The following is a 23,633-nucleotide window of genomic DNA, read 5'->3' as shown; positions in this document are numbered from 1 at the left end:
AAAAAACTCCAACGGGTAGAATGGCGCCAAGAAAAATCATTCCGCCATATGCCAGGTGTCCTACATATAGTGACTCATTTAATGTTGATAAACACTGTTATGGATGGAATGTCTATACCCCCCCCAAAATTCCTATGTTGAAATCCCAACCCCCAACATGATGGCAGTAGGAGGTGGGACCTTTGGGAGGTAATCAGATCATAAAAGTAAGCTCTCATGAATGGGATAGCATCTTATAAGAAGAGACATAAAAGAAATGATTTTTCTCTCAGCCGTGTGAAGACACCATATCTGCTGGCACCTTGAACTTGGGCTTCCCAGCCTCCAGAACTGTGAGAAATACACGTCTATTGTTTAAGCCACCAAGTCTATCATACTCAGTATGAGCATAAGACGAGCCCTTTGAAATAGGTGCTGTCGTCATTTTCAGAGGAGGAAACCTATCCATGTGGAAATGGAGAATGGGCTCTTGCCTTCTGGACCACAGCTTCTGAAAGTGTGGTCCCTGGGTATCCCCACCTCCTGAGCAACCGTTAGGACTGCAAAGTCATGGAACCCACCACAGACCCGCTAAATCAGAATCTCTAAGGGAGGGCCCAGCAATCTAGAGTTTAACAAGCACTGCTGGTGTTTCTGATGCCCACAAAAGTCTGACAACCTCTTCTCTACAGCAGTGTTTCCAGAAGTATGATATACCTTCCCTCGAGGGTATGACACAAACGCCACATGAACGAACTTTTTTTTTTTAATTTAGCTGCTAGGTATTCATTTTAATATATATTGGGTTAAAAAAAAAAAACCAACACCTGGCTTACACACCAAACCCGTAATTTCATAGACACACTGCTTAGGAAGATGCCAAAACTATTTAAGTCAAACAAGACAATCAGTATAAAGAAAACCAATACTGTCGTAGAAAGTAACTAAAAATAGTGAACCACCTGTCTATAAATTACTAAAGTCTGGGATACACATCACCAACCCCCCAGTCCCAGCTGTAAACTAAAGATGAGATGAGCCCCACTTCTCACTGGGCTTCTTCCAGGGTCCACTACCCTTTCCAAAATCACCTCTACTTGAAACCTAAACTTAAACCCTTTTGATGCTAATTAAAATTAAGAGGGAGAGAAGTTTGTAGTTCCATCTTCTCTGGCAGAATGAGAGCTTGAGAACCCAGAGAGAAAGGGATAAGGAAGGAGAAAACACTATAAAAGTGGAAAAGGGCTCAGAATTGGGAAGCCACGGGTCATGAAGGCAAAGTCTGCCATCTTCCCCAATTACTGGTTCCAGTGTCCTCACCACCCATCCCTGGATACTTACTTGTTGGCGAAAAGACGTTCAATCTGGCAAGGTTAAAATGGGAAGGGCAGTCAGGGCCCATATCATAATTTTTCTGCTACTATTACTACTCCTACTACTAATAATAATAATACTTGCTTACTATTCTTATTTTTCATAATAACGCCACTTAAACCCCACTCAATAAGAGGTTTAACAAGCCCATTAAGAACAGGAAACCTATTTCCCACCTGGCACTGTTTACGCACATCACTAGGAGACACTCACTGGCTGGGGGAGCCCCATTAGCTCTAACCAAGAGTCTTGGCAGGAGCTCATGAAAGGAAAATAAATCCCTCAGGTAGAATTACTGTGTGGTCAGTGAGGTCATAGCTCCTGTCTGGCTGGGCTGTACTCTAGGCTGAGGATCCAGAGATGCACCAGGATCATTCTATGGTCATACTAGAGACAGGGACCGTCCTGCCCCTCTAGCTTTTGAGGCCAACTGGGCACAGTCTGCCAGTACGACCAGCTCTGGGGAAAGCTGAGAGGTGCTGAAGGCCAGTTTCTTATGTAGCTTCCTAGCCACTGTCCCTCCATAAGAGACCACATTCCCCACTCTCACCTGGCTCTTCTTCCGCCTCCTGGCCCCTCAGAACCCGTGCTCTACCATGGCTTCTTTTGAGCCAAGGGACCACTACTAGACCCATGCTTCCACACAACTTCCCTCTGTGGCCTTCCCTCGAGAAAGGACTGTGTCTACCTAACCCAGGAAGCAAAGTCACCACAAGTGTTTAAGGATCACCCATGGTGGAAGGCCTCAATATCACAATGTCCTACCCAGGTAAGGAGAAGCCAGAAGTCACCTCTCCAAGGAGCTCCAAGGACCCAAAGCGATGAATCCCCCCGGTGGATAGATTCGATAGACCTGTGCCCAGCTTAAACAAGTCAGGAAATACTCCGGTACCAGGGGGGCTCTCTGAATCTTTCTGCCCGCCCTCAAATCACACACCAGCCACAGACAGTGGGAACCAGAAGGCTGGTTTCCTGGTCCAGAGCTCAGCACCTTGCGCGCCGAGTGATGCTTTTGCCCAGCAGAGGGCAGCAGCCATCAGAGGCTGGAGCCACTGGTGTGCAACCATCTCAAGCTCCGGTGAAAAACAAGGCCGGGAAGCCAGAGAGGAAAGGCAGGCGGTTGGAGCCAGGGAGGAAGCAGGAGAGCTTGCCACTTGACTGCTCTGCCGTCAGCTCACACCTCTGGGGGAGGCTGCTTTTCCAGCCAGTGCTCCCCACAGCCCAGTGCTTTCTGGCTAGTCGGCCTCACCCCCAAATGGCCAGTTTGGAAGGCTTTTTGGGTTATTAATCTGGCCCAGCGAGCACCAGCATACTTAAACCTCTTCGCTTTCCCTTACTTAGCTGCTGATGCCACATGGAAAACTAGAAGAAAAAGGAAAGGAGAGAAAAGTCCCAAAGACATTTCCGTCAGAGGTAGTTCCACTTTGTGCAGAACTGTACTTTGTGCAGCCGCTTGCTCTCATGGGCAGCGACGTGGACATGAGAAGTGGGCTGACCACCCCAGATTCCCAGGGCCAGAGGTCAGTGTGTCCTTGCTGGGCTATGGCCAAAGCCGGCTGAAGAGCGAGATCTGTCGGGGGCATCTGGTTTTTAGACTGCCCTGTGAGAGGAAGCAGGCTTAGCATAGGCTCCGGGATTATTCTGGAACAGTGAGCACCACCACCACCGAGCTGGATACAACTCATCCCCCAAGACACTTGAAGAGTCTTCATTGGGGCAGAACTTTCAAGGAGTGGAGGGAGCCAAATCCGAGTGTGCTGAAATGTTTCAGGGACAGAACCTGTTGAAATGCTCCATGTGCAAGGCATGCCCAGGGTCAGCTTTTCGCCACACACTTAGCCTTCCATCTCACCTGACCTAACGGGTGCGATTGCTAGGCTATTGACAAGGGAACAGAAGGCAAGCTGAGGACCAAGCAGAAGCTGACACCCCACAATCCCCTCCCCCCAAGATGCGATATATGTGACATTCCTCAGGCACTCCTGGCTGCCCTAAAGCTAAGGAAAGGAAAAACAAATAGTTAACTTAGACCACAATCCTACAAGACGTGAGTCTCCCTCAGTTTACCAATGTCTTAGCGATCTACAAGAACAAAGCATTTCTATCAATAACCTAGCTTCCAGAGGGAATGTAGCTGCAATTAAACGTCCGAAGAACCTGCAGCCCATTGACAGATGGGCCCATTGAAGCAGGGGGCAGAATGTAATGTTCCTCCAGGAAGTTCCCACCTATCTTCATGTTAATGACCTGCTAGAGGCAAAAACAACCTGAACTTGACAATGGCAAGGCCTCCAGTATCCTGTGAGTCTTCTTTAACATATGAAAATCCTTTTGAAACCTCCCTTTTCCTTACCTCCCCCAACCCCATAGTATATAATCAGCCACCCCTCACAACCTGGGGCAGCAGCTCTTTCTGTCCACGGGTCCCTTCCCCGTGCTTTCATAAACCATCATTTTTTTTTTAAGATTATTTATTTGACAGAGATAGAGACAGCCAGCAAGAGAGGGAACACAAGCAGGGGGAGTGGGAGAGGAGGAAGCAGGCTCATAGCCGAGGAGCCTGATGTGGGGCTCGATCCGATAACGCCGGGATCACGTCCCGAGCCGAAGGCAGATGCTTAACCGCTGTGCCACCCAGGTGCCCCCATAAGCCATCATTTTGCACCAAAGACGTCTCAAGAATTCCTACTTGGTCGTTGGCTCCAGACCTCGCCTCACCCCACGGAACCTCACCTATATTCTAAAACCCCATCACTGTAATCTTTGTTCCTGTTTCACCTACCTGTGGATCAGAGTCCAGGCCCTATGGAATCCCAAACTCCTCAGCAGGTCGACTATGTAATGCAGGAAGGCCTCAGTCTGTATCTAGCACAGACCCATGCACAGAGTAAGCCCTCAATAAATATTAGCTGATCCTTACAAGGCGCTGCCTATGCTTCCCAACACTCCTCTAGTGTTTTACAATATCCAAAGTGCTTTTACGTTTATTATCACATTAGCACGTAGCAGCAACTCCGTCAGGCAGACAGCCACCATTCATTCCATTTTCTAGATGGGGAAATGGAGGTAAAAAAAAGATTAACCGAATGTTAAATGGGAGAGACAAACTGAAACTGCTGTGAGGTTCTATTTTTAGTATGCTATGAACCTGAGCTTGAAATCATGACCTAATATGCTGATCCCCTTCGCTCTAACCATCAAGGCACCTTGACTGTCAAAGCACTGGATGTGGCAAACTCCCCATGATTTCAAAATTCTCTCACACTAGGAACCTTCCTCACCTGAACCATCAGTTTCAGGGAATCAGGCAGGGGCAAGAGCCTTCACTTCTAGGAAATAAAACGAGTAGAGCTCCACTTATAAGGGAAACGGTAAGATGAAAGGCCCTGTTTTGTGCCAGTTGATGACATCCAAACTGAGTTGACTGGCACTAAAAGGCAGGCTTCTTTGGACCCTCATTCCTACTGACTCCTTGATCTGTCCACTGAATGACTATTAACTAAGCACCTTCTGTATTGAAAGAACGATCTTGAGGACTGTGAGGGAAGATGAAATAAGCACAAGGCAAAGTTATCCCTGCCTGTAAGGCACTTACAGTCTATTTGGGTAGACACCATATGGACATTCAAAATAGCATGGGATAGTACATGCCAAATGCCAAATGAGCAGTGATGATAATGAGCATTTTAAAACTTCAGAGCGGAGCAGCACCGAGTGCTAAGGAAGTCAAAGAAGGCTGAACAGAGGAAGTGGATCCCAATCTGAGCCCGTAAGTGAGGGCAAGAAGAAGAAACATGGAGAAGAGATTTAGTGGAAGGATTCTCAATATGGGGCCTGGGCAGGTTGGGGGCAGATACTGAGACCCCACCATTACCACCAACCCCATGTACCAAGCACTGTGCTAGACTGCACAAGGTTTGGGCAGTGGAATGTGCAAAATCTACTAGGGAAGCAGTGAAGACATCAGCCCAGCACGCAAGTTCATATAAGTGATGAGCGAGCAGAAGGCTAGCTGAGGACAGAGCACAAGCCGACACCCTTGCAACCTCCCCCCGCCCCCCACTCCTGGGTGGGACATGTGTGACATTCTTCCAGGAAGCTCCCAGCTGTCTTCATGTTAGCACCTTGATAGAGGGAAAAACCACCTTACTTTGACCATGGCAAGGCCTCCAGTATCCTGAGGGTCCTCTTTACCAAATGAAAGTCCTTTTGGACACCTCCCTTTTTCCTTACCTCCCCCAACTACAAAGTATATCATCAGCCACCCCTCACAACCCCAGTGCAATGCTCTTTCTGCCCAAGGGTCCTGTCCCCGTGCTCTAATAAAGCCACCATTTTGCACCAAAGACATCTCAAGAATTCTTTCTTGGTCATCGGCTCTGGACCTCACCCCTGAACCTCACCTATATTCCAAAACCATCCATCATAAGGACCAGTTACAAGTGAGCCGAGACATGACTACCAGGCCAAGGAATGGAGACTTGATTCCAAGGAGGAAATACATAAGTTTCTCAACCGTTATGCCTCCTGGAGGTGCGGCTGGTGCTCCACCGAGAGATGAAAATGGCCCGCAGGTGGGGATAAGCAAGGGTACCTGGGAAAACACTTGAAAAACAGTGATTCTAATTTCAGGCAAACATTCCCCAAAACAAAAGAAGGAACAAGGAATGGGTGAAGTAGGAGCCCAGATGTCTCTAGGTAGAAACCATGCTCGGAGACATTCATGAGCCGTCGATGAAGAAGATTGGGTGGCCATTCTTGACGGAGCCAAGCTTATTCATCTTTCCAGGCAGGAATGGGAGGAGAGGGACCAAAGAGGGCGGAGACAAAAGATGTTCACTTAAATCAGCCAGTCATTGGCATCCAACCCAGAATTCACTTCTTCTCTCCATTATTGTTTTATTATTATTATTATAAGGGAGAAACTGCTCTTCACTGGGCCTTTCTTCCCCCTAAGTATTTAAAATGCTGCTGTAACAGTAAATATCACCTCTGGCATATTTGTCCTGGAAGAAAAGAGTGTGATTTAGAATACCTAATTGAAATGTGCTCCAGCAGATAAGGCGGCTGCAGAGACTGACATTTAGGTAGGAGACACTACGGAAGACAGGAAATAGGACTGTTGCTGGCTCAGAGGCAAACGCCACTCTCACAGAATGGAACTGTGCTCCAACTCTGCTTCCCCCTTCCTCCCCACACGGCCCCACTCCCCAGATCTCTGCTATAGGGTTCGAAGCTATCCCGGCTCTGCCTTTAGCACCGCACCCTGCTACCATTGAGAATGCCACGGGACAGGTGAAAAAGAATGCCATCATTCTCGTTCTCTTTTGCTGCTACATACGCATCTCAAAATCCTAGGTAGGTCTTATTTCTTGATAACGCATTCACATGGAGGTGGATAGGCCAGACATGAAAGGAAAGGAAAAGATCTTGTCAGGACATCTCAATAGGTCTCATTAAAAAAACTACTTTATGCCACTTTGGAAGAAACATGGTAAGAGACTAAAGGTTATCTGCACTTAAGGCCAGCAAGCCCTGTCCATTGCTAATTGGATATCATTACTTCTCAGAAGATAGCTCTAGATAAGGGTTAATTCACCACTCATTCTCTTCACCTGAGCTCCAGCATAAAGACAGCTCAACCAGCTAACAATCTGACCCAGTACAAGTCACAGTAAGCACATTTTCCTCAAAACTATTTCCATCATGTCTCTATCCACCGAAGTGGCTGGTTTCCAAAGGTGGGCCCCCACTGAACCATGACTCCTAGTATTTATGCCTTTGTGTATTGTCCTCACCCTAAATATAGGCTAGCCCTGTCACTCACTTTTAATGACCAGAATATGGTGGAAATGGCACTGGATGATTCCTGAAGCTCAGTCATAAGAGGTCTTGTAGTTTCTATCTGGCTTTCTGAGAACACTTGCTCTCAAGATCCCCCCACCTGGAACCCAGCCATCATGCTGTACGAAGCCTAGATCACATGGAGAGGTCACATGTAGGTTCTCTCCAGCATTGTCTCATCAACTGCTATCCATGCGTGTGAATGAGATATTTGATGCCCCTGCTGTTCAAGACACCAGATAGTTGATATCACATAAAGTAGAAAAAAACTTACAGCTGCTCACAGTCAATCCACAGAATCGTGATACATAATAAGAAGTTTTAATCCACTAAGTTTTGGAGCAGTTTGTTTTACTACAATAGGTAATTAGAAACAAAAATTAATTTAAGTAGAGAGTTGCCGAAACAAAACCCCATTGTTACTAGTGTCCAAACCTATGCTGTTTTAAGGCACCCAGATTTAGGACTTAATTTGTTACTACAGTATAATAAAGTCTATTCGACCTAATATAATCACAATGGGAAAAAAGCATCCTGAGAAAGCATAACTCTGATATGTATTTAATCTTTTAGGGATCCATCTCTATAAATGAAGTCCTGAAACTTAAATGCAGCTACATTTCAGAGTAACTCAGGAAGTGATGGGATGAGATTTGCAAGAATCACTTGTTACTCCTTCATGCCAGAAGTTGCACAGAGTTTCCTCCAAGAGTTCACTTAAGTATCTTTTCCCCAACATTCCAATATAAGGGTCTCCAGACCAGCGTGCCTTCCAAGAGCTTTGGTATAAAGAAAAATTCTGGGTGGGGAAGCCAAACTCTATACCAAATCTGTACTTCAGGTGCTGAATGATTCAACAGAGATGGCTACAATGACCCAGCTCACTCTTAATAATAACCCCCTCTGCATGGCCTGCGTCTGGAACGTTCCTCCTCCGCTGTGGAGCCCTGAGCGCCCGGAAGTCAGGTACTCCAGCTCGCCGGAGGCGGCGCTGCTCTGTGCTCCCCCGGGTCAGGCTTGGAGGCGGTCGGGTAGTGGCGCCGTGCCACGTCGCTACCCTCGGGGTCCGGACGCCCCTCCAGATCAGTCTTTCTAGGGACGGAGTTGCCTTCAGCTCAGGGCAGCACTGCGCGTCTCCACGACCTCTCTGTCCGCCAACGGGTCCCTCTGAGCCAGACCTTCCTGCAAAAGGCCGGCTGAGCCAAGGGCTTGTGAGGGTGCCGGTCTGTCTGCTGGCCCTGAAGCCGTGGAGACTGCGCTGCAGTGGCCGCTGGCCCGCAGGCCCCAGCAGCTGGTGCTGTCCTGGAGGGGCCGCAGGAGGACCAGGAGTTCCCCACACTGTGCCCGAGGCCAGCCCGTGCCGCCCCAGGCCGCCTAGAGCCAGGCCATCTTAGCTTTTACCTGGGCTCCCGCCGCCTCTGGGGGGAACACAGGAATGCATATGCTGCTTTCCGTGCTGTGTCTTTCATTCTTGGAAATATTTGATTTTTTTTTTCACATAAATCCACTTAGACTACTCGAAGAGCATCACTTGCAATAAAGGGTTAATGAAGGGGGGAAAAGGTGAATAATGCCAAGTACTGTCAAGAATGTGGCACTTTGGAACTTTTTCTTGCGCATGGCTGGTGGGAGTTTAAACTGGTACAGCCCTTCTGGAAAGCAATCTGGAAGCTTTGGGTGTAATTAAGCATGCATTCGCCGTATAACCCAGCAACCTCACTCCTGGGAATATATTCCCAAGAAGTTCTCACTCAGCACCATGCACCACGTTGTTGGTAAAAGCAGAGCTCCAACACTAGAGTCGCAGCTGTGGAAGACAGCGTGGAGGCATATAAGGAAATGCCCTGCAGCAGTTACAAAGGAGAAGCAATGTATACGGGACAACATGAACAGATCTTGAAAGCACAGTACTGAAGGAAAAAAAAAACATCGAGAGATACAGCACACTGCATTAGTATAAATTTAAAATGCATAACAAAATTATATGACATATCTTACAAAGATATATGCTTATATACCCTTACATATGCTGATATATTCTTGTATGCCCCTATATATATGTCAGGGGCATACATGAATATATCAGCATATACAAGGATATACAGGCAAATATACATATTTATTTGTAATGGGTGTCCCATTACACAGGGAAGGAGAATAGGAAGTATGGTTAGGGGTGAAGGAGAAAAATAAATAAAGCCAGGGAGGCCTTCCACTATTGGTGATGATGTGTTACAAACTGAAAGGCTTATATCAATTCTCTTTACCCAAGGTCGAAAGGAGAAAAAGCATTGTACCTGATTTGGGCAAAATATGAGATTTGTGTCTGAACTGAATTCATATATATATATATGTGTGTGTGTGTGTGTGTGTATATATATATATATATATGGTGTGGTGTAGTGGTTTAGGAGGACAGGCATTGATGTCAGAAAGACTTGGTTTTGAATTAGAGCCCTATTGCTTATTAACCATGTCTGCAAGGATTAAGGAGGGATAACGTATGTAAAGCACTCGGCACAGAACTTGGTGCAAACCCAGCAATGAGTAAATGGTAGCTATTCTTAATACATAATATATCATTTTTTTCATCTTCCTTCTACTTTATCCACACACCTTGAAACATTTTACATGGTAAAAAATCATAAGCTTCTTATTGGCTTATGGTTTATACTCTCCCTACATCCAAGAGATTGGGAGGAATTATATATGATTAATCAATAAGAAAAACAACAATCATGGATTAAAAAAAAATAGAGCAGATGTCCTCTAAAGGAAGCAGAACGAGTAAATACTCAGCAGGTACCTGAACAGAGTTGGTGACTGCAGCTGGCCACAGAAGTTGGCCCAAGACCCGCGGAAATGGAAGTGGGAAAGGGAACTGTATGGGCTTCGTAGCTTTAATTTCATGGCAAGTAAAGCTGACAAAATCCGTTGCAGCAACACACTCTGCTTCCATACTTTACCACTTGGTCTTCAGGTTGGGACTGTTGGATAACATGGAGCACGATACTGGCAACAAGGGTGGCGAAGACCCGGGATGTCTGTCTAAGCCGGTGACGTATCATGCACTGAGGGCTGGACATGAAATTGTCAGGAAGGAGGAAGGGGGTGTTCAATCCATATGTTTGGGTCTCTCGCTTTCTGAAAATGTCACTAAGCCCAGGAGAAGAATTTGATGACTCAGGAGGAAATGCTGGTTACCATGACCGTTCGTCTTTCTCATGTAGTATAAAAGTCAAGCTTCCAAGCTCTGAAGCCACACCACTAGGTTCACATTCTGCTGTGCCGTGTACAGCTCTGAGCGTGGGGAACTTACTTAAGCTCTGTGTGCCTCAGTGTTCACATCTGTAAATAGGGGTGATAGTATCCACATCATAGAGTTGTTCTGGGGATTAAATGAGTATTCTTAAGGCCCTTCCAGGGCTGGATACATGGTAAGCACTACATGAACTTTACGAGTATGTGTAAAATAAATGAAAGAATAAATATCAGATGCCATAAGCAAGCATCTGGCAGGTGCTGGACTGCAGGAGACTCTGACTGGATTATCTAACAAGTGCCGGCAGTGTAGATTCTCTTTGAGGCTTTAAGCACCAACTGTGAGGAAGGCAAAGTTGTCTCCTGTGAACTGTTAGATGCTGAGCTTATCGTCTCACGCAGATAAAATAGACTCTTTTTTTTTGCCAGGCACTGGAGGGACGTGTTAAAGCACGGCGACAAGTGGGGCGCCTGGGTGGCTCAGCCGGTTAAGCATCCGACGCTTGATCTCAGCTCAGGTCTTGATCTCAGGGTCATTAGCTCAAGCCCTGCGTTGGGCTCCACACTGGGTGTGGCGCCTACTAAAAACAAACAAAACAAAACAAAACACCACAGCAACAGCAGTAATCCTATAGCTGTCATAATAACTGAAGGCCACTTGGTACCTGGCTTTGTGCCAGGACCTTCATGCATCTTAGTTCTCCTCCTCAAAACGAAGGAGGCACTATCATTAGCCCCATTTTACAAACTAGAACACTAAAGCTCAGAGAGGTTGAGTGACTGGTTCAAGGCCAAGCAGCTTGTTAAATGTCAGTCACTTGGCTCAAACCCTGTGCTCTTTCCACGAAATTATACTATCCCTTCCTTATCCAGTTAAACAGGGAAGGGAGAGAGTATTAAAATGGGAGAGTTCCTAGATGTCTTTTCTTGCCATCATCTGCTAGGGAGAAACCCAATGACCACAATTCTACTTCCTTGAGGATCTTTGAAAATAAATATCAGGCATTTGTTAACACAGAGAAGCTTAAAGTTGGCATATTCCTTCTTTTTCTAGTGCAACTAGCAGGATGGGCGGTATTGATATGCAAGGCACACTCCCTTGGCAAAGAATCTCCAGAGAGCATATTGGAATGCAGGTAAGCGGAAGCGATGTTGTTTTAGCAATAACCCTGAGCCTAATCTAATTTAAATTTCTAGTAAATCTTTGGCAAAATTTCAGGATGTGACTTATTATTTAGTAACACATTACATGTGATATGCCTCACGACTGATCATGACACATCGGCAAGTCCCAGCACCAAGGTTGGTATCTGCTAATTTAAGAAGTGCCATTAAAGTCCACCTTCACACATTTCCTCTAGAGTCGGTAAAATGCAACGCCTGATATTACACCTTTTGAGATTTGGCTGTTTTTAAGAACTTTGAAGTGTTGAGAGCTCTGGATTAAAATGGAAATGCCATTATGCTATTATTATTTAACAAAGAATAATTTCCAATTTAACTAGCCTCTTGGCATTCATCACAGAATAGAGTATGGATTAGTGGTGCCGGGAAGCCTGGGGGAGGCTGAAGAATAAGGAGAACCCATGGAAACCATCACTTCTTCGCATTTTCCTTGGAAAATGGCCTATACCCATCTATTCAGCGTCAGTCTGGGCTATAGGAGAGTTTCCAGCCAGTGGGGGCAGGGCTGGTCCATAAGGACACACACATGGGAGCCTTCCCTTTGGGGAAGGAAACTAGAGCTCTTCACAAACAGGCTCCCAGTCTCTCATTTCAACATCATCAAAATTTAACATCTTTCCATAGCAGCCAATTGCATTATTCATTTTGTTAAAAAGACAACCTCCAAACTGAAACAACAAAAGGATAATTAAAGACATAACTTAACCTCTTCTGTTTTCTTCTTAGAAGACACGCTTGTTTGTTTTGCTTGCACAATGTTGTTGGAAAGAATATTCTTCTCTTCCTCAACAATATTCCATCATCGGTTCTTACTAATATTTTGAGTTTATATTTTAGCGACATTATACTTTATATATATACAATCTATGTACACATATAAATATATGTATGCACATATAAAGAGAAATAATCATCCTGTTCCGTATAAAGGTGGGGGATTTGAAGCTCAGCCAGATAAAGTGATTTGTTCAAGACCACAAGGCACGGTGATTCTGCAAGTCAAAGGTTCTCTCCTCTGAGCCACATGTCTTTGGAGTGGGGCAGCTGTGTGACATTTCTCACTCTCCCCTGCACCCTGTTGCACTAGTGGGACAGGACGAAGGATGCTGAGGGATGGTATGATTGTGTTTGCATGGCAAAAAAAAAAAAAGAACAACGAAAAATAAACTAGAACCAGAAGACCTGGGCTCTGCATCCCTTCTTAGTTGTAAACCTTGGGAAAGTCACCAATCCACTGCATGACTCACTTTTCCCACTTATTAAACACCAATCTTAAAAACTCTGTCCTGCCCAATGCATAAGGACAGTGCCACAAAATTTTAAATGAAAGCTTTTTGAAAGTTGATCCTTACAGTGCTATTTATTATGTGCTTAGTATTCAGGCACAGTACTAACCTCTTCTTACCGGTTACCTCATTCACCCTCACAATGGTCCTTGAAGTGAAGCCATTAGCCATTAGCAATGGCTTTGTATAGATGAGGAAATAGAGACACAGAGATAGTAGGCGACTGCCCGAGACAATCCAGGTTGGTGAGTGGCAAAGTTGAGGGGTGAGCAACCCTTGGGCTGCAGAGCCCGTGATCTTGAATGTTGTATGCTGCATATATAAGGGACCACGTAAGGGATCTGAAAGCTCAAATAGATGGCTTTGGGGGATGACTGGAAGGTGAGATCCAGAGACATATCAAGTGGACTGTCTCCCCCAGAAAATGGAATTGGTTGTTCCAAGTCTGAAAAACGCTGGAAGACACTACCCTGAACCACCGCTCTTGCTGATCTCAGAAAATGGGCCCATAAAGGCTAAACTGTCAGCCTTCACCTCCACGCCTCTCCCCTCCGGATTTAGACTCCTGGTGCTCTGAGCCTCCTGCAGGTGAAAAAGATTAACAATCCAAGGGGATGCTTGGGACCTGGAATCACAGACTGGCAGCCAGAGTGGCTGCTCCCAGGTGTAGCCAACTTGGAAGATTCTCCGTGTAGAACGTTTTGACAACACACGTAGATGTCACGAAAATCGTACTCTCTTCTTTTCCTTTGAAGGCCAGATTCTGGAGCCTCTGTCCTAAATAGTGCCCCCTCTAGGCTGCCTGGACCAGAAGCAGCCTGTTTCTGGCTGTGCCCCTATGCTGGTGGGCCAGGGAGGTAGCAGTGAGCCCGAGGAGCCAGGAGGAAGGAGGCCCAGCTCCAGCTCGCCCACAAGTAAGCACACACCCAATGGCACCTCACTTGCTCGTGACTGCCAAGCTGAGTAAGTTCAACGTATTCTCCCTCCTTTCTTTGTGTGTGAGCACTTGGTCGTCCTCCTAATAAGCCCTCCATTAATTAGAAGGAGGTGTCAATGCGCCAACAAAATTAGCAGTTTCAATATCTCCCTAAAGTGTGAGTGTTTCAAAGGAAATGAAGGCTCGGTCACTCCCTGGTTATTTTTACTCTCTGCCACCCACCTGCCTTTTGGGCAATCTGTTCCCATCAGAATACACCCTTCATCTCCCTCGACACGCTCTTCTCTCCCTGCCTTTCTGGTTCTTTTTAAAAAATGTTATGTCGTTTCCCTCTGCTTTTCAAACTTGATAAATCCCAAGTAGGCTGTATTTATCCTCACCCCCTCACCACCAGCATTATTGCCTGGTAGAAAGAGTTAATAAGGCAGTTGCTGTGGGCACAGCTGACCTGGAGAGTCATTTGTTCTGTGAGTTTAAAGATAAAACTAAATGGGCGAGAAGAAAGAAAAAGAGCAAGATTTAGATACACTGGGTGGGGGGGTGGGAGCTGGGGAGAGGGAGAAACATAGAACTTGTATACAAAGCTGCTCGGCTCCCTGGACTTATCAAAATTGGAACTTTGTTACCGTGAAATCACAAGTGTTTCTCCTCCTCAAAGGATAAGCATCACTGTCAAGCCTCCCATGGATGAATGGCCTCCCTGGATTCTTGCTGATAGAAAACTTTCCTGCAAGTCTGAGAAGGGAGGGGTGAATGGAGCAAGGGCCACCCAGGAGGGGAGGAACAAAGCTTCTGGGGCTAAGATTTGGAGGCAAACGCAATCTGGGGATCCCTGAAGAGTGGGTCTCAAAATCAGCGAGGACTGGAGCAGGGCTCACCAGTGAGTGCTCAGGTGTTTCAAGGAGCAAATAAAATGAGGCCCAGACAGCCCCAACTTCACATTCTTCATTCTCGGGGCTCCTGACACCAGCTACCAGCAACTCTACATTAGGCGCCCGATATATTGTGGTTGAAATGAATCAAAGACCCGTCAATACCTATTTGGGATCTAAAAACACAGACAAGGGATGGGGCAAATGACCCACATGTATAAAGAGTAGACTAAAGCAAACACAAAACCAGAAAACTCTGCCTACAGACATTTTACAGTCTCTGGGCTTAAAAACAACAATAGGGGGCGCCTGGGTGGCACAGCGGTTAAGCGTCTGCCTTCCGCTCAGGGCGTGATCCTGGCGTTGTGGGATCGAGCCCCATGTCAGGCTCCTCTGCTATGAGCCTGCTTCTTCCTCTCCCACTCCCCCTGCTTGTGTTCCCTCTCTCTCTGGCTGTCTCTATCTCTGTCAAATAAATAAATAAAATCTTTTTAAAAAAAAATAAATAAAAATAAAAATAACAATAGGATTTACTCCTTTCGGTTGTTGCAGAGACAAATTGAAATAGTCCTAAGAAATAAATTCGCAATGAGTGTTGTTTATTTTTATTTCCTGACTTCTTGCAAGTTGCTGGGACTTCTTGGGGGCCATGGGTGGAGGTTCTGAGTGGGGAGGATGATACTAACTAGCTCTTCTCCCTTTCTAAGATGACTACAAGGCCCCTTTCTTCCATCATCATCCTGTGTGCATAGAGGTAATCAGGATTCTGTACTGTTAACCCGAGGAAGGAAGAAAAGAAACCACTGTTAACGCCTACTATGTGACCAGTCTGTGGCTTGCTGCTTGTTACTTGAGGAAGGAATTATTTTCCACATCTGAGAGATATTACTTAGGCTGTGGATGTTTTAGTAGCCCAGCCAAGACGATTCTGTTAGCAAGTGGTGGAATGAGGACTGAAATCCAAGCCTTCCTGAATTAAAATATTCTGGGACACCACACACAAATACCATGCCAAGTCCCACCGCTGACCTACTGATCCAGTATCAGGGCAGGGCCTAGCTTTTGTAAATGCTGCCCAGGGTTTCACGACCAGCTGGCCACGTCTAAGAACCTCTGAGCTACCTGATCTCTAAGGGCACCTCCCCCCCTAATAGTCTATAATGAGAAGACATTGTTACTCTCTCAGCAGCCCTATGAATTTTTTTTTTAACTTTTCTTAGGGAGAGTTTTGTCCTTGTTAAAACACAAACATGCTTTGATGAGCCCACATAGAAAAGGGGAACGTGGGAGTTCCAGGGAGAAATAGGGGGAAGTGAAAGGGGGCAGAGAAAGGGGGAAGATAAAAGGGGAAAGGAAGGATAGAAGAAGAAAAAAGGGGAGGAAGACAGAGGGACAGGGAGAGGGAGGGGATAAAGGGAAAATAGAAGAGGGAGAGCGAATGTGGAATTTCCGGTGGAAATCAGTAAGAAGGCCAAGTTCTGCATTTGGATTGGAAAGGGGGCATACACAGATAGGAGGGGGAGAAAATAAACTGGAGCTGGGTTTTAACATTATAGGTCCATTCATAACAAGAATAAAGCAAGTCTCAATCCTTCAGCTAAAGCCAAAAAAAAAAAAAAAAGGCTTAGACTGGCCCTTCTCTGGTGACACAGGGCCCTACATTTGTGTCTATTGCTCTGTGGCTTTGAGGATGAGAGCCTCATGAACTGAGTGCTATGTGCCATGCATGTATGAGCTCACAATAAATTCTTTCATCTCGTCTTTAACCACCTATGAGAGGTTCTGTGTGACCCTTATTATATGGATGGAGAAACTGAGGAAAACAGAGGTTAGAAACTTGGACAAGGTCATTGACACGTCATTAGTGTCGGGCCCAGAGTCTGAACCCAGCCAATCAGACCCTGTAACCCTCGTGCTCTAGTGTTACACTGCATTGACTCCTAAAGGTTTTATATCTCTTATCTCATTTGTTATAAGAGTGACTATAAAGATACGTATTGCTGTCCTCATTTTACAGATGAGGACACTGAAGCTCAGAGAGGTCACATGAACTACTTAAGGTCACATAGTTGGTACATAGGAAGAACTTAGATTTGTCCCTCACTCTCCGAATCCAAATGTCCTGTGCTCCTTTCAGTCTAATCCCCATGCCATGCAAGGCTGTCCTCAGCCATACCAGGCAGGTCTCCTAGTCCCTTCTGTGGAGCAAATTGAACCTTACTAATAATGGCCTACTCACCCAAAAATATCTTCCCTACTGATGCTTACCTGAAATTCTGGCATGAGTTCTTTGGTTTTGTTTTTTTTATTTAACTGACACTTCGGTTTTCTTTTCAAACACAATTACCATCAAAAACAGTAGTTATTTGAACTTCCCTAATAAGCGACTGTGAGTGACTTTAGTAGGTAGTCTCCTTTTAGATATGAACACAGAAGCTGCACCATGGTTGCACAAAGTGGGAGCTGTCAGGGAGAAACCAAGGGAAAGACAAGATCATGGTGGTAGCAGCTTGCAGGACCAACTCTGTCTTCTCCTTTAGGAATCCTCTTTAGTAAGTTGAAGGATTCCTAGAGGTTCTTATTCGACTAAACTATCCGACAGGGAGAGTGAGGGTGATAAGATGGGGGCAGTGGGAGCAGCTTGATGTTCAAACAAAATCAAAATGAACAGATGAAAGACAAGGATATAAGGCCCAGGATGTAAGGAAGTAATGTATTGCAGTCTAAAAGTTCACCCAGCATTCTACTCCACATCCTCATCAGAGATAAAAGCTGAGAGGTTAATGGAATTGGAAGAGAAAAGGTACAATTAGACTGCAGATTATTAAAAGATATGACCAACATCACTGCTAACAAAGCGTTGCTCAGTTCATTCATACATTTATTCATTTATTCAGAAAATACTCACTGGGGTCACTTGTGTACCATTTACTGTCCGAGAAGCTGAGCACACTGATGAAGCATTGACAGTCTAATGGAGGCAGCAGAGAAATGAACAGATAATTATCTGAATCAGTGTGGCAAGCCTGATGCACATGGGGTGTGGGTGGCAATTTTGAAGGGGACATCTAACATACACTGGGAGGATGGGCTCAGGAAGGGCTTCCCAGAGGAAATAACACATGAGCTGAAGCTTAAAAAAAAGGGCTAGCAAGTAGACAGAGGAAGAAGGAAGAAAGGCATCCTGGAGAAAGGGAGTAGGAATAGCAAAGGCGTAAAGATGAGAACTCAAAGTAGTTATGTTTGGATGAACGAAGACCTACTTAACTAGGTGTAAGACAGCGTCCTGGATGCTGAGTAGAGTTGAAACAGTGAAGGCGGCGAAGCAGCCTCTTAGTAAGAATATAGAACTGGTGAGGTTGGACCTGATTTCTCTGACCAAAAAATAAGATCTACTATAGCTTACTAGAAAGAGAGAGAGAGAGAGAGAGAGAGAGAGAGAGAGAAAGAAAGAAAGAAAGAAAGAAAGAAAGAAAGAAAGGAAAGAAAGAAAGGGAGGGAGGGAGGAAGGAAGGAAGGAAGGAAGGAAGGAAGGAAGGAAGGAAGAAAGAAAGAAAGAAAGAAAGAAAGAGAAAGAAGAAAGAAAGAGAGAAAGAAAAGAAAAGAAAAGAAAAGAAAAGAAAAGTAAAGAAAAGAAAAGAAAAGAAAAGAAAAGAAAAGAAAAGAAAAGAAAAGAAAAAAGAAATCAAATCTAACCCTCAAATCTATCTTCTTGGGGAATCACCCTTATTCCACTGAGTCCAGTGAGTTTGTCCTGAGAGGCTTCCACCGCCCTAGCCAAGGGGTGGGAAACCATCCAAACTAGGACAATGAGATGCTCCTTCTCTGGAATTTGAACCTTGAAAATAAAAATGGTTAATTATTGACAGAAGAGAGAAAGATTTTGATATTACACCCTTAGCTTATAGTTCTGTGCAGCTGACCAAATTATCTTATTCAGTCACCAAGTTTTTAACCAGAGTTCCTTAAGTTTCTTGATATGCAATCTTAACATCAGCAAAAAAGAGATATTTTAACTCTACTTTTCTGATGTTTATACCAGTTATTTTATTTTCTTGTTTTATTACCTTGGAGGTTCCAGAAAATGTAATGTTTATTATTGGTAACATGGGCATCCCTGAATACTTTCTGATTTTAACTGAAGTGATTCCCATGTTTGTTGAATTTGCTGCTGTTTTCTGTAAATAGTATTTATGTATCTAAGCAATAATCTTTTATTTCCATTTTACCTAGATTTCATTAAGAATGGTTGCTGACTGGGTGTTATATGCAACTAATGAATCATCAAACACTACATCAAAAACTAATGATGTACTATATGTTGGCTAACTGAACATAAAAAAAAAGAATGGCTGCTGAAATTTATCAATTCTATTTCAGCCTGTACTGATATGATCCTTTTTTTCTTTTTTAATTAGTTAATAAAAAAGACTATATTTGGTACTTTTTTCCATATTGATTGCATAAAAAAAAACAAAATCAATACCTTTTTCTATAAAGATAGAAGTGAGAAAACCATTTTATTCACAACATCATTAAAAACTTTAAAATATTTATGAATAAATTCAACTAAAAAATGCAGAGGGCAACACAAAGAAAAGTAAAATATCTTACTATAAAACATAAAATAATACCTGAATGAAGAGAAACATATACTATGTTTTAAATGGGAATGTTTAACATGAACAGGTCAATTTTCCCAAAATTGATACATTAATTTAGTGCAGTTTCAATTAGAATCCCATCAGATATTTTAATTGAATAAAATGAACATAAATTCGATATGGATGAATGAATGCCTGAAAATGGTCAACAAATTAATGATAAAAGAAGGAGGGAGGACTGGACTCCATAGATGTCAGGTATTATACAGTTACTATAATCAAATCAATAAAGAATGATTATAGGAATAGGAGAATAGATCAGAGAACAGAATAGAGAATCTAGAAATAGATTCTGGTGTGTATGAGAATTTATTAAAGGACAAACAATAATACAATTCAGTGGGAAAGAATAGATTATTTAACAAATAGTCCTGGCTCATTGGTAAGCCAAGAAAGAAGCACTGTAACAGGAGTATGGATTTCAGAGCCAGATTCCCTGGGATTAAATCCCAGTTCTACCACTCTACATTTGTATGAACTTTGAACTAGTAACTCAGCTTCTCTATGCCTCATTTTTCCTCATCTGAAAAATGGGTGTAAGAAAATCTGTGTCTTGAAGTTGTGAGGAACAGGAACGAAATTAGTTACACATGTAAAGTGCTTGTGTAACAGTGCAGCACACAGTAAACCTCAATAAAGCATTAGCTATCATTATTATAATTAGCATTAGCAAGAAAATTCATGTGGACCTCCAGCTTATACTAAACACAGAAAGTTCCAGGTGGATTAAGATTTAAATGTAAAAATTAAAACCAATTTAAAAAAAAAGTTGACATTCTAAATAATCATGCCCTTGAGAGATGAGGATGAAGGAAACATTCTCTACCAAGACTGGAAACCCAGAAGTTATCATTAAAAAAAAAAAAAAAACAGACATTTAACTGCATAAAATAGTAACACGTTTGATGGAAAAATACACCCTCAACAACATAAACAACTATTAGACTTTGGAAAGACAAGAAAAGACAAACATCTCCACTGAAGAAATGAACAAAAGGCATGAACAGTCCCTTCGCAGAAATGCTCAGCTGGATGACCCACAAACCAATGCAAAAATGCTCTGATTCCCAGATAGTCCGAAAAATGCAATTAAAATAACAAAGAGAGATCATTTGACACCCCTCAGCCTGGCACAATGAAAAAGAACAATAGCCCTATTCCTACCAGGGATGTACGCAAAGGGTGTTCTCACATACTGCTTGAGGTCACGCTTGTGAAGTAAGATGACAGCATCTGTTCATACGTAAAATACACATCCCCTCCTATTCATCAATCCCACTTACAGACTGCACCACAGACATAAAAGCCTGGGGTAAATGCACAGGGACAGTTATTGCAACATTGTGCAGGGTAGAATAAAAAGCTGGAAATAAAATTATATTCAGGAGAGGAAATGTCACCTATATGGTACATCCTTGGAGTAGAATATTATGCACCCCTTAAAAAGAGTCAATTAAAGCTCTGTTTTTGACATGGAGGGATTTCCATGAGGTAAAGTTAAGCAAGAAAAACAAAACCTAAAACAGAAGCACAGGACTGACCTCAAACAAATGTTTGCCTTATGATTCTTTAAACCATATAAATATACGACAAGCTTCTTTGTATTTATTTTGTATTTTACAATAAAACTTGCTCTAGTAAGAAAATCAAGATGTAAAATACACATATAATATCCCATTTTACAAGATACTGAACTAAAAAATGTGTATATCTGTCTATCTGTATGAATTATGTGAGTAAAGAGAAAACTGTGGCAGGATATATAATAGGTTATTAACATGATCTATCCTGGAGTAGAGTTAGGGGATTCACATAGGCAAAAGGCAGAAAAGGGGGAAATCAAGTAAAAATGGAAAGAAAAGAGTACACTGGGAAAAATATTAATTGCATCATTACATTTATACATTTATGTGCGATTGTATGTGTTTCTGCATAAGGTAAATTAAGAGATAGGATTTGGAAGAAAGCGAGAGGAATAGAGGGACAGGTGAAAGGAAGGAAGAAAACAGTTGAAGTTCATTTCCATCTAGTGTCTAGTGTCTCGGTATATTCCCTGTTGCATTGGGTCCTGTTGCTTGCCACCAGAAGGTACTTAACTAATGCAGGTAGGAATATCTCACAGGCTCGGTCTCAGAGACCTTCCTACATGCCTTCTTTTGACTCCAGAGCACAGGCTACCCATTAGAAGTACAGCCTAATGCTCCTGTCTGCCCTGGTTCTCCCAGATTGTCCACCTTCCTTCTAAATTTCACAAAAAATAACCAGTTCATTGGTATCACCAGGGTTAAATTACATCTGTACCAATGCCAGTAAATTGACATCTAAAACTATCATTAAGGGAGAAAACAATGGAAATGAGTTTTTAAAATCAACTGGGCTCCGTGACAGCCTGTGAAAGTACCACAGCAAAAGCAGGCTCAGCTGACAACTTGGGAACCTAACACCTATGCCCAGAATCTCCCTTGCAGTCCCTTGGGTGACCTCTTCCCACTCCCTTCCCTGCTGCCACCTCTATCCCAGCTGAAGATCAAACCATTTGTAAGCAGTAGTTCCAAATGGTTAAGATTTGGCAGGTCATACATGTGGGTTCTCCCAATAAGATGGTAAATCCATAGAGCCCTCATATCTTTCTCTGAACTGTTTTTCTTTTCTGGTGATGTGTTGCTAGAGAGCAGAATGATGTCATAGAAAACTTTGAAGGAAGAAGCAATAGGTTCCACAATGTATTAACTATGGGACTCTCATCAATTCTCAGCTAGCCTCTGTGAGCCATAATTCACTTGTTTGATAAAAAAAAAAAAAAGGAATTCCATTACACACCCTACATAACCCAGAGGACGATTTGATGATCAAATAAGATAGCCTGTGGGGATGCACCTTTCCTGATACTCTCCACCACATTCCTCTCCCTTATGATCCATGTGTGCCAACAATGTTAGGATGAACGTGTTCTCAACGAGGGGGGACGCTAGCATGAGGAAGTCATCAGACACCTCCCTGCCTGCGGCATGTCCTCTCTGCTCACCTCTACGCCCCAGCGATTGCTCCTGCAAACAGCTGCGTGTAGGTAGAATTCTAAGGCACTTTGCCTCTGCTGTATCATGTATCTCTCATTTTGTGCCCTGGAGCTTCTCTGCCACCAATATGTGGGAAACCTGCAGGAACCTACGAGCACTTGAGCAAACCTGGATATGTAAGAGAGTTAATGCCCCATGAGGCAACTTTTGAGTTCTGGGTCCCAAAGCTCCAGGTCTGAGCCCTCCTGGGACCCCAAGGAGCATTGTTACTATAATTGATATAATCAGTGCTACACAAAAATTCCTTCAAATAATCCTAAAATTAGATATCAAGCTGAAATGGTTTTTAATATGTTTACAACCCCTATTAAAATCCAAACGCTCATGACTTCCCCAGGAAAAAATACTCATGAATGCAAAGCTTTGTAAAAAAAATATCAGGAGGTTTTTTGAGCCTGTGAAGCCAATTCATGACCTCCAGCCAGGACTGCATGATCCTAGTTGGCTAAATTTAAAGAGATTATAGGAAGTGGACATCTGGCCACATTGCTTCCACCTTCCCCAAGGCTGACCTGTTCCTCCGCTGATCATAGACCTACAGATCACCTTAAATCAGGGCAGCCAGTTTAAGAGAATTCCTCGTTGGAGGGATGCTATAAAGTCTGGGTACATTTGGGGCTAGAATGGCCCTCAAAATCTCGCATGAAGCCAGACCTCCCCAGAACAACCTCAAGCCCTAAGTTTAAATCATGTGACGATCCTCTTTCACCCACTCATATCACAAGCCCACAGTGTCCTTATGATAAAGAAGGTCAATAAGATTCTCATAGTCCCTAGCAACCCAAGCACACTGACAGGTATTCAGACAGGTATCATTTTAAGAAAGGATTCAGTAGGCCCCAGTCATATTTACTCCAACATACCATTAAGGCTCAGATCAGATGGAACTAGTTCTGTTGTAAGAAGCTCCCTACAGTGAAAATCCTGATACAAAGCTCTCTATAAAATAATTCTCCAATTCTCCCTAAGCATCACTGGACTGTCTTATTGGGGTAGTCATGTGTCTAGTTTGGGTTTCCTCAGACGCAAATGTTGAGACCAGGATTGAAGTGCAGGTAATTTTTTTTTTTTATAAGTTGATGTGTGAGTAACATAAAGATGGGACAGCAGCTAATATAGGGTGCATTATTAAGCCACAGAGCACTAAGTGAAAA

The 23,633-nt window shown here is 43.7% G+C and overlaps 1 protein-coding gene across 1 annotated transcript in view; it reads right to left on the bottom strand.

The window, feature by feature from the left end:
* The window catches only part of NRXN3 (neurexin 3), a 1,691,473-nt gene that overhangs the window by 1,156,646 nt on the left and 511,194 nt on the right, over positions 1–23,633 (bottom strand). The gene's annotated exons all lie outside the window — the stretch shown is intronic.

The sequence above is a fragment of the Ailuropoda melanoleuca genome, chromosome 14 (assembly GCF_002007445.2).
Source record: "Ailuropoda melanoleuca isolate Jingjing chromosome 14, ASM200744v2, whole genome shotgun sequence".
NCBI lineage: Eukaryota > Metazoa > Chordata > Mammalia > Carnivora > Ursidae > Ailuropoda > Ailuropoda melanoleuca.
The sequence above is the reverse complement of the archived record's forward strand: the minus strand, read 5'-3'. Positions and strand labels throughout refer to the sequence as shown.